Source organism: Lagopus muta, chromosome 2 (assembly GCF_023343835.1).
Source record: "Lagopus muta isolate bLagMut1 chromosome 2, bLagMut1 primary, whole genome shotgun sequence".
In the NCBI taxonomy this organism is placed as follows: domain Eukaryota; kingdom Metazoa; phylum Chordata; class Aves; order Galliformes; family Phasianidae; genus Lagopus; species Lagopus muta.
In genome coordinates, this window is record NC_064434.1 from 104,193,255 (window position 1) to 104,203,625 (window position 10,371).

The following is a 10,371-nucleotide window of genomic DNA, read 5'->3' on the forward strand; positions in this document are numbered from 1 at the left end:
ATTTAGCTGTAAATATGCTTCCCCTAATTGGGAGACAGTGAGAAATGGGGGCTCGTTAAAATCTGAATTTCTCCAGTTAAAATTTGAAGGCACCATTTTCCATCTGCAGCAACAAAAATGAAAGACAGAGCTCTTGTGACCCAGAGCTGCACTGTCTTATCTGTCAAAACTAGTTCCACTTCTCCTGCTCTGCAAATAGTCGGGGCTGCTTTTTTCCTTCTTCCCATCCATTTCACTGTAGCTGTTTGCTAATGTTACTGTCAAGCCTTCGTGTACTTTGTTTACTACTGCGTTTTGATAGCATAAATGCCGCTTCACTTAGGAACTGGAGAATCTGGCTTTGCTCTGTTCACCACCTTCATCCGGCACGACTGACCCCTTTCGACCACACCAAATACCCCCACAAATAAGATTTACACTGCATTTTTGCATGGTTCTATATGCGGAAGTGCCCTACCTCCTGCTCTCAGGGCTCTGAGCCACAGCAGCCACAGCCCTGCTTAATTTTGTTACGCTGAAGGCTGGGGGCAATTCCCCCCTCACCATCCTTCTGTGACGTCCGGGTCGAGTACGAGTCTGAGGCTCTATTCAGTGCAGCTTCATTAACAAACGTCTCCATCTGTTCAATCAGGAATCTTTTACCTTGATCAAAAAACTCCCTGGCAATTAGGCACCGCAGAGATGAAAAGAAAGCTCGAGATGTCAGAGGAAGGAGCGCTGGCTGGGACGCCAGCTTTGCCAGGCGCTGGAAAGAGCTGAGCATCATTTCTTAATGCCGCTGTTAGGATTTGCAGCCCCTTCATCATTAAATCGAGTGTTTACCCTCCCTTGTGGCATTTTGGCTCTGTCTCCAAGGGCAGCAGAGCGATGAGGCTCCCCGTCCCCGTGGCGCAGCGTGCATCGCGTCAGCTCTGTGTTTGTGCACGCGTCTGTACCTAAAGGCACTGTTATTTCCAGGCTCAAGCTGAACGGCAATTCTTTTAAAACGTGATTTAAGAGTGTCTTAGAAGTGCTTATCCCTACCCTTTTTCGGTTCTTTATTAAATATACTCTTAGTAAATCTCATTATGCCTTTTTTTCCCTAAAGGTGGGAATGGGAGTGCAGGGAGGATTGTCTCCCAGCAATCTGGTCCGTAAGACCCATACAAATTGGGCGTCTCTAAAGTCGCTAATGCCCATCAGGAGCTCTTTGTCTCTTTTGTCTCTCTGTAACAACAGGATAGACCTGCACACAGCAGGCTCTTGATGAATACAAGGGCATATCATTCGCAGAAAAGGCCTTTCTGAATTTCTCTTCTGACAAAGAGGCCATGCTGCTGTTTTCCAGATGCTCTTTCTGTGAAACCTCTCATCAAAGAAGAACCCTACAGCAGGGAATATCTGAAATGGAGCACCCAGAGGCTTTCAATTGAATTCTTTGACTGCTGACTGTTAACATAACTAAAATGTTGCCGGGTAGTATTCAAACTAGCAGATTACCTGGCCCGAGCTGCTTTCAGAGCTCTTGCACTCCATCTCCCTGTCTGTAAATGAGGCAGACAGCACGCTCAAAAGCGTAGGTGTTCTGAATACAGAGTTCTCTAGAAACAGCATTATTTACCTTCCTTTCCCATTCTGTTATTTTCCCTGTCACTTGTAACTGCTTACCAAATTCGCAAGTTACACGGCTCAGTTCCTGATCACCTCCAGCTTCCTGTTGCTAAAATACTCATGGATGCAAGGAATGGCTGCACTGGAGGATCCTTACACATAAAGGATCCAGAGGAACCTTCCAGGTCTTCCGAGCTTTGGCTTCCATCAGGGAGAACTGATGTTTGGGCACGCAGAATGCCTCTTATTCCTCGAGCATTGAAACAACCACCAGCTGCCCAAATGATGCCCGGACATCCACACTCACAGTGATGCATTTTTCCTGCACACCCACCACACATACTGCCACACTTCTTGTCTGTCTCCAGCTATCCTTGTAGAGCAGGTTTAATGCCTTTCTGCACGACTAATCCAGAGTGAGGATGCAATCCTTCATTTTGAAGAGCTGACCCAGGTGCCCAATAGCTTTCGCAGGCCCTGCTTTCCCCTCCACCACTAACAACTGAATAGCTCGCCCTGCTGCTGGATTTTCCATCAGCACACACTGTGCCCCTATTCCATTTCAATTTTGCATTCGCCGTACTTTCTGAGCATTTCAAATAATCCTGATGCAACTGCAGCAAAGCAATAGACTGTGAAAGCAAAGAGGTCCTGGATCTCATAAGCAGGTCTGATTTATCAGAGCAGCACGCTATTTATTTCAGAAACGGTAAAGAAATTTTTGGTTCCCCTCTACAGGAGCCGCCCCAAACAGAAGAAACCACGTCAACCCTCGGCTCTAAGCAGCTGTACCAGCACCAGGCAGGCACTGCAAGCCAATAACAATGATAATTATTGGAAAACTGAATCATATTAAGGGGCGAGAGGGAGGGAGTAAGAATGTGAAAAGACAAAAACAGCCACTTGCTCAAGAGCTGGTAGAGAGAAAAATCCCTTCCAAACATACCCAAACTCTCAAGCAAGCACCCATGTATTTTAATTCTCCAATCCCAGCTACGAGGAAGAGCACACCATGGTGAAAAAGCATGCCGTGAGCACGGGACAAAAGGAGGCTTTGCCCAAGTTTCTGATAGAGTGTAGCCAGGGCTGCTCACCCTTACAACTGCAAACATTTACTTCTGGGGTCACTGCTTCTGAAAGAGATAACTGCTAAGTCAAAGAGGAGCCCTGGAAAATACTCTGCTCAATTCCTTTTCAAGGAGACTATTGCCAAGCGTATGAAGAATGAGCTTCAAAGTGGCAGGGAAGAGCAGCAGAAGGGTAAATAAAGAGTGTACGGTTTTACCTGAAAAGCAGTAACAAAATACTGTGTGGGAGAGAAAGAGACGCTTCCCTTTTATTCATCCACAGACCCCAGCCTAAATTTGGTGGCTTAAAATAGAACAGAATGTTCTCAGTGACGAGAGCACAAGAAAGTTCAGCAAAGTTCTGTTAATGGATGGCACCTTGCAGGCACACTGTAATTTTCAAACATTTTGTGATGCAAAGATGCAGCAGTCAGCATGAAAAAGTGAAAAACACACACTTGTTAAAACAAATCCCACTTCCTAAAAACTTGGATAACTAGAGGTATTGTTCACCTCACACCTGGCTGAAACATCTTGCTATTTGGAAAGAGCACTTCCATTTCCAAAAGCTTAACAAGACACAGCCAAGCTCTCTGTTTCAATTTTGTAAGCCTTCTAGCTTCCTAGAATTAAGCTCAACAGAATATGAAACTCATTCGCTGGAAAGAAAAGTGGTAATTGGCAGCACTCAATCCCAAAGACCTTACAGGTGATACTTATCATCTTTTTTCCCCTACAGAGACGTGATGATCATTTTTCAAAAACAAATGAATGACTGAATCCAGGCTGTGGGGCTTTTTTTGTTGTTTGTTTTTTAAAAGAGTTCTACTTGGAGTCTTTTGAAGCTTTACAGTCAGCTTTGACGACATGGTGATTAACACAAATCTATGTTAAAGAAATCATTTCCCTACTGAAATCCTCACCTATTTGTGTTTTTCAGGTGTGTTGCTTTGGACCTGGGTGGTGACTCACCAAAACAAAACAGGCATTTAAACACCACATGCCCACACACAATCAAGGGCAGTAAGAAATTTTACATAAATAAATGGCTTGGGGTTGTTTTCCCTCAGTAAAGAAAGGGACAGCCCAGTGACAGATGACAGTGCTGGCTGTGTTATTGAAGGTGATCCTCCTCACTCTGCTGGGGAAGCACTGTGTGCTCTGTGGAAGACATCAATGAAATCTGGCTTCTGGAGATCTGCGCTGCTTTTGCAGTGTGTCATTAATGCTGATTGTTTTTCCCATTTCTCCAGTGAAAGCATGTCTTTCTCCTCTACAATAATGTGTGTGTGAGTCAACACTAGTCAGGCCTCAAAGGGCTCAGAGGAAAACCAAACATACTGCAAGTCCAATATTACTTACCTTGTATGCACTGCTGTCATTTTAAATTTCTACTGATTACTTGATAAATGTAAGAGAAAAATGATGATTAAGTAGGGGAAGATGGTTTCCTAGAATCAACGTCAAAGCACTGCAATATAATCATGGAAATACAGAATCATCAAGGTTGGAAAAGACCACAAGATCACCAAGTCCAACCCCAGCCCACCCCCACCATGCCTGCTGCCCACGTCCCTCAGTGCCACATCCCCACGGCTCTGGGACACCTCCAGGGACGGTGACTCCACCACTCCCTGGGCAACCTGTGCCACTGCATCACTGCTCTGAGGAGGAATTTTTCCTAATATTTCTCCAGCCACTTCTTTACCCAGCAAAGATTTCACCCCTCCAAGCCATGGGCTGCCAGCTTCTCACAGAAGAATTCTGTGGGAGTCAGTGCCAAAGCTTAGGTAGATCACATGTATGGCCTTTTCCTCATTCACCAGGCAGGTCAGCTGGCCATAGGAGATGAGGTTGGTCAAGGAGTACCTGCATTTTGTGAACCCATGCTGGCTGGGTTTGAACCCCTGGTTGTCTGGCACATATCGTGCGACTGCACTCAAGATCATCTGCTTCATTCTGTTCCCCAATACCAAGGTCAGGCTGACAGGCCTGCAGTTCTCCAGATCCTTCTTCCAATCATTTTTGTAGACGTGCATCATATCAGCAAGTCTCCAGTTGTCTGGGACCTCTCCTGTTGAGCAGGACCACTGATAGATGGTGGAAAGAAGCTCAGCAATCCCATCTGCCAGCTCACTCAGCACACCCAGGTGGATCTCATCCAACTCCATGGACTTTTGACAGTCCAGGTGGTGTAGCAAGTAACTGTTTCCTCTCAAATCATGGGGGGATAGAAAATAAAATTCTGCTCCCCATCCCTGTCTTCCAGCTCAAGGGGCTGAGCACCCTGAGGATAACTGGCCCGATGATTAAAGACAAGAGACAGTGAGAACCTCATCCTTACCCCATGTGATAACGTTCCCTGCCACGTCCAAAAAAAGCAAGACATTCTCCTTGGCCCTGCTCTTGCTGTTAATATATTTGTAAGAACATTTTTTATTATCTTTAACAGTACTGGCCAGAATAATTCCTGGTTGGACTTTTGCCTTTCTAATTTATTTTTTTCTAATTTCCAATAATGAAGTGCCTGATGTTCTTGTCTCTAATTGAGAGCTCCAGGTCAACTCAGCCACAGTTTAATACTGAAAGCAATGTTCAGCACTTGCCTCTTCACCTGTTATTATGGGGGTGCTTACATTCCCATCACAGTACTTCATATTCCAAAGGAACTAAATGCTGAATTTGTTGGTGCCTGGCTTTCAGCTGAGGACTGTTTCAGATACATAGGCAATATCTAGAACTTATTTTGTGATAAGATAAAGCCCAGCAGGCCACTTCAGTGGGAAGGAAGGTGCACAGACGAAACACCTTAGATTTAACTCCGGAGAGAAAGGAGGGATGTATTCCCCATCACTCCATTTGGCCACCAGGAGTTGAAGAAGAGTTCAAGCTCTCCCTGTGTCACCTGGCACTGGCCCTACGGATTTCAGCACTCAGCTCAGCACTGCTACGTCAGAGCAAGAGCTGGCTCGTATCTGAGTGTCCTGTGCCAGCAGGGAATGATCTCATCCTCCTTTCAACTCAGAGTGCATAGAAGCAAGCCACGAATGGATCAAAATCCCTAAGTCACAATGCTGCTAGAGGGAACAGCATGCTACGTATGCCCAAACTGAGACAAGTCTAAAAAAGCAGCCTAGCTACCACTAAGGGTGTTTCAGCTCGATGATGGCAATCACGCATTTCCACACATTTCAACGGCATGTTTTACAACTCAGCTTTACTACTGACATTCTGGAGAGTGAGGGAGGTGCAGAACCAGACCGCAATAGCACTGCTGGTGTTTAATACTTAAAATACTTACTCCAGTCCTCCTGACATTCACCCTCCTCCCACAAAGCCAGGAATGTTCCCAAAACACTAAAAAGCAAAACTGAACAGAAATCTTCGGTTGCCTTGGAAAAGAGTCATCCATCAGCCTGGGTAGCATTACCCATACCTTAAAAGATCATTGTCACATGTCGATGGGTTTGACCAATATTTCCTGGCAAGGTCAAAGACTGGATATAGAATATCACCACATCTATCTACTCTGCTTCATGGAGAAAATTTAGGGCAGAATTCAAAATTCACAGTGCAGGGCTGGAATTTTTTTGTCCCATTCAGAGGTTCTAGGAAAATAATTTCACAGGCCAGAAAAAAGCAAGTGTCAGTATTGGCAGTCATATGCTAGCTTCTCTTCCTTGTGGAGAGTCATTATGCAGTGTTTTCTAAAATTGTAAATGTTCTTCTGGGCTCACAATGGGAAACAACACTAATATGCATCACAGTGTGCGAGATAAAATGCATGGTGCTATTGTTGCCTTTGATTTGTCTTCCATTTATATCAGCTCTCAGCAAGAATTACAAAAAGACAGAGCTGCACATTTTTCTTCTCAACTTTTTCACATTTCATCATTCCCTCAGTTCATAAATTCTAGGGTCTAACTAGGATGCTACATCAGAGACAGACATTTACATTTAGATAATGTAAGGCAAAGAATACTAACAGCTATAATCCTTCCACTTCCAAACAGCTCCAAAGTACTTCTCAACTGACCTCGGCTTTGTAAAACAGGGGTCTGGATTATTTGCTTTCAGTTGAACATTTCTTTCTCCAGTGAGTCAGCATTCTAAGGTTATCCTTTCTTTTTTTCCTTTTTTCCTGTCTCTTGATTTCTGGAACACTCCCTCCCCATGCTGCTCCTGCCTTCGCCTCTAGCTGTAGGGTATAGGGAAGGCTGGGAGAAGACACTGAGCATGGTGAGGGAGTGTAAAACCTAGAAGAGGAAGGTGAATTTGTTTCTTCTAAGCTCCCTGAAAAAAAATGGGAAGCAGACAGCCCCAAGGAAGAGCTTGCTGATTACGAGATACAGCTTTTCTTCTTCAGAACAGTCCAGAAGGACTCACTAGTGAAGAGTAAGAAAAAGCCAGCAGCACGCATTACAGCCACAGGAAATCATTCTAGAGAGGTCCTCAGTCAGGTTCATAAACCCTGACACCTACCAGCATTGGCACATAATGATCCACCAGATCTACAGCTTACCAGTGCAGAGTAGGAGAAGTACTGGAGGACTTACCCTCTCCCAAATAGCTTTATTCCTAATTACACTTCCTCTCATATGAGTTTACTCCCACTGTTGGAAGAGGCCCATTCTGCTGTTACTGGTTGTTCTGGCAACTTGACCAGCAGGAGAGAAAAGGGTCAGACATCTACTCTGGGTTTCACACTTATTAGAGATGTACCCAAAGGAAGCAATTTCAAATGGAAAGCCAGACCAATGCTGGATTAGGACGAGAGCATTACTGACTTTTCTTAATTACTTTGGATAAGACCTGGAGCAACTCATTTGGAAAGCTTTGGCACTTCTTTTTTTCCTCAGCAACCATCTTGACTGCACTCTGAGATATTAGATTCCTCCAAGTCATGCTATATCTTCAGGCACAAAATAGAAACTGCAGGCCAAAGATACAAGCCACACAATACACAGCGTGAACAAAAGTCTTTAAGAAAAAAAGGGGGGAACAAACTTTCATTCTCGTCTCAATGCCTTCCATTGAGAGAGAATATGCTTTCAAATAGACCAAGATTTTTCCCTTTATCACTGGAGAGAATATCTCTCCTTTCCATCAAACACACTTTTACCGTGCGGATTGCTCTAGATAGCAGCAGACGTAGGTCAGTATTTTCAGAATCAGGTGACTGAAGCTAGGAACACTTTAAAATGGAGTTTAGATCCTGATTTTCAAAAGCTCCAAGCACCCAGCAGCTCCAGCTGGCTTCAAAGGATGTCATTTCACAGCACAGTTGGCATGTGTGCAACGTTTTTGAAAAACCAAGCCACCTATCTGGAGTCCTAAACTTGGCTTCATGAATTCAATGCCAATTCTCACCGCACTGGAGATGACACCACCTCTGTGACCTGTGCTTACAGAGCTCAGCAACATTAGAGCCAACAAATTGGCTTTTGCCTTCTTTTTCCCTCAACAGTTTACAGAACTGCTAATAAAACTGGTGTCTATCATGAAAATTGGCAGACTCTCAAGTCTAATAAGATAACTATACTTTTCCTCCAAGCTATTGAGCAAGTCTGTCGCATCTCCCCCACATCTTCCTAATAACTGATGGCTAACAAGGGTTCCTTGTAGTGAGATGTCCTGAAGGTCAGCCAGCATACAGCTGAGCCCCAGGATGCTCAGAATGTCAAATGCCATATAAAATACCGAAACCCAGGCTGGCATGTTATAGTGCTTAGCCCTTCTGTAATACCATCCTCCCATTACGAGGTGCTAGAAAACTGAAAGGCTTATACTTGCGATCTTAGCACCAAAGGCAAGACCTCTACCAATTATGCCAGAAGAGAATAATTGTATTAGCAGTAGACAGTGGCAGGCATTTGTCTTGCTGAAGGAAGATGACTTGCACATATTAAAAGCGTTTCCTCCAGCTAAACTCCTTCAGATGGCTGGATTTGGATCATGTTTTATGATTTATTTCTAATGAAGACCTTCTTAGCTCATGAGCTCACTAAAAAGCCCAAAGCCTTTTTATAATACAGCTTTCAACTATTCCAGGCTTGAAAAAAGAAAAAAAAGAAAAGAAATCAATATAGTGATTCCACCCCTGGGTCAATCAGAAGGAACATCTCCCCTCTTCTCCTCCCCTTGATTACTCACAGACAGAAGACAACACTGAGCTTTTGCCGGCACACATGGCACAAAGGTTGGAATTGGAGGCTTCAGATGTGTGCCGTTTCTCATGGCCCAGGTCTGAAAGAATTTGCAGGCCAGCGTAAGACTTGCCACTGCCCACAGTTTCCACAAATGCCTTGGCATCTGTTACTTTCAAGAGAATTACTGAAGCTTTCAAAAGAATGCAAAAATTGCTAATCCCCTCGTGCAAGTGACTTCAGCCTTGACAGACCTTTTCCCAGAGCCGCAGATAAAACTGAAGGATTCGGCTATAAAGGATTAGGAGTGGTGTCACCTAGAATTAAGTCACTGGCCTTGAACCGTGTTTATGTTCAGCCCTGTCAATAGCAGATTTCACAATCCTAAAAACAAGGTTTATTGAGTTTCTTTAAAAATACATATATATCTTGATTTCCTGAGTAGGTTTAAAGGTCTAGACAATTCGCGTTATATTGCTTTATAGTTCTCATTTTTCACTACACTTCAGTGCACTAAAAACCTTCAGCCTGACAAACAGCCTGAGGAGTCTCAAACAACTTCTTTTCACAACCATTCACAAGATGTCTCTATGTATACAATGAAAGCCGGGCAACAAAATAAACATCTTGGATTGGTCTTTTCACATCAAATCTATTTTAAATACTACAAACTCACTGAAGGGAGGAACTGCTACATAGAAAACAGGTAGTCCTTGCCAAGAGAGTTCTTAGTTCACAGCAAATCCTGATCAAATATTTTGCCTACTTAGTTACTAATCTGATGTAAGCACCTAAAATGGGTCTCTGAATGAGCTGTGCTTTGAGTTAGAAGTCTGTGGCCTTTCAGTGAACAGATGTTGTGAATATTTGGTGGTGAGGGGAGCAAATAACCCGTGTGTCTTAATGAGTTGCTTTATTCCCACAGAATATCCACAATGCCTGGAGCTGACATTACGATGGCCGAAAGCACTGAGTACCACTGATTCCCATCCTGGTTGTACACACTGTAATTTGCTGTAACGTTGGATGAGGCTGACCCTGACTTCAGCACTGTGCTCTACAGTTGAAGAGGAATTTGCACAGCGGAGGCCAGTTTGTATTTACACACATTAGGTGAGTTCAAGAAACATGGTTTTGCAAAAATGAGAAGACAGAACAAAACCAGAACCTTACCCAAACCACAGATAGACCTCAAATACAGGGATGGAGGAGGAGAGGGTGAGCCTCTTCATCATACCACAGCAGGAGGCACTTTGCAGAGGTGTGACTATTTTGCCTACTGCTGCCACAGCATATGAGAGTGCCTGGCTTAGAAAGAAGCTGGAGGTTGGCTGGGATACTGCAGCAGACCTAAGGCTGCACCAAGGCCACTGGAGCTGCTGCATCCCACGTGCAGCGGGTGGTCCTGCTGCAAAAAGAGCTGGCTGCAAAGGCACATGTGGAGTTGATCAAAATATTTCTAACAAAATCTCTTCCCCTATCAAGTTACATACTTTTTTTTTTTTTTCCTTTCTTTTAACAGACAGTTTTATGGGAACTGTTCTGTTTTCAGGGAGCCCTACAAAAGT

The 10,371-nt window shown here is 44.1% G+C and overlaps 1 protein-coding gene and 1 long non-coding RNA gene across 7 annotated transcripts in view; one reads left to right on the forward strand and one right to left on the reverse strand.

Annotated features, from left to right (window-relative positions):
- LOC125688909 (uncharacterized) overlaps nucleotides 1–10,371 on the forward strand; it is a 41,686-nt gene that overhangs the window by 21,299 nt on the left and 10,016 nt on the right. The window contains exon 6 of the long non-coding RNA XR_007374961.1: nucleotides 9,729–9,916. This is a non-coding gene — a long non-coding RNA (uncharacterized LOC125688909). The remainder of the gene's footprint in view (nucleotides 1–9,728; nucleotides 9,917–10,371) is intronic.
- MACROD2 (mono-ADP ribosylhydrolase 2) overlaps nucleotides 1–10,371 on the reverse strand; it is an 834,860-nt gene that overhangs the window by 13,886 nt on the left and 810,603 nt on the right. The window lies entirely within an intron of this gene.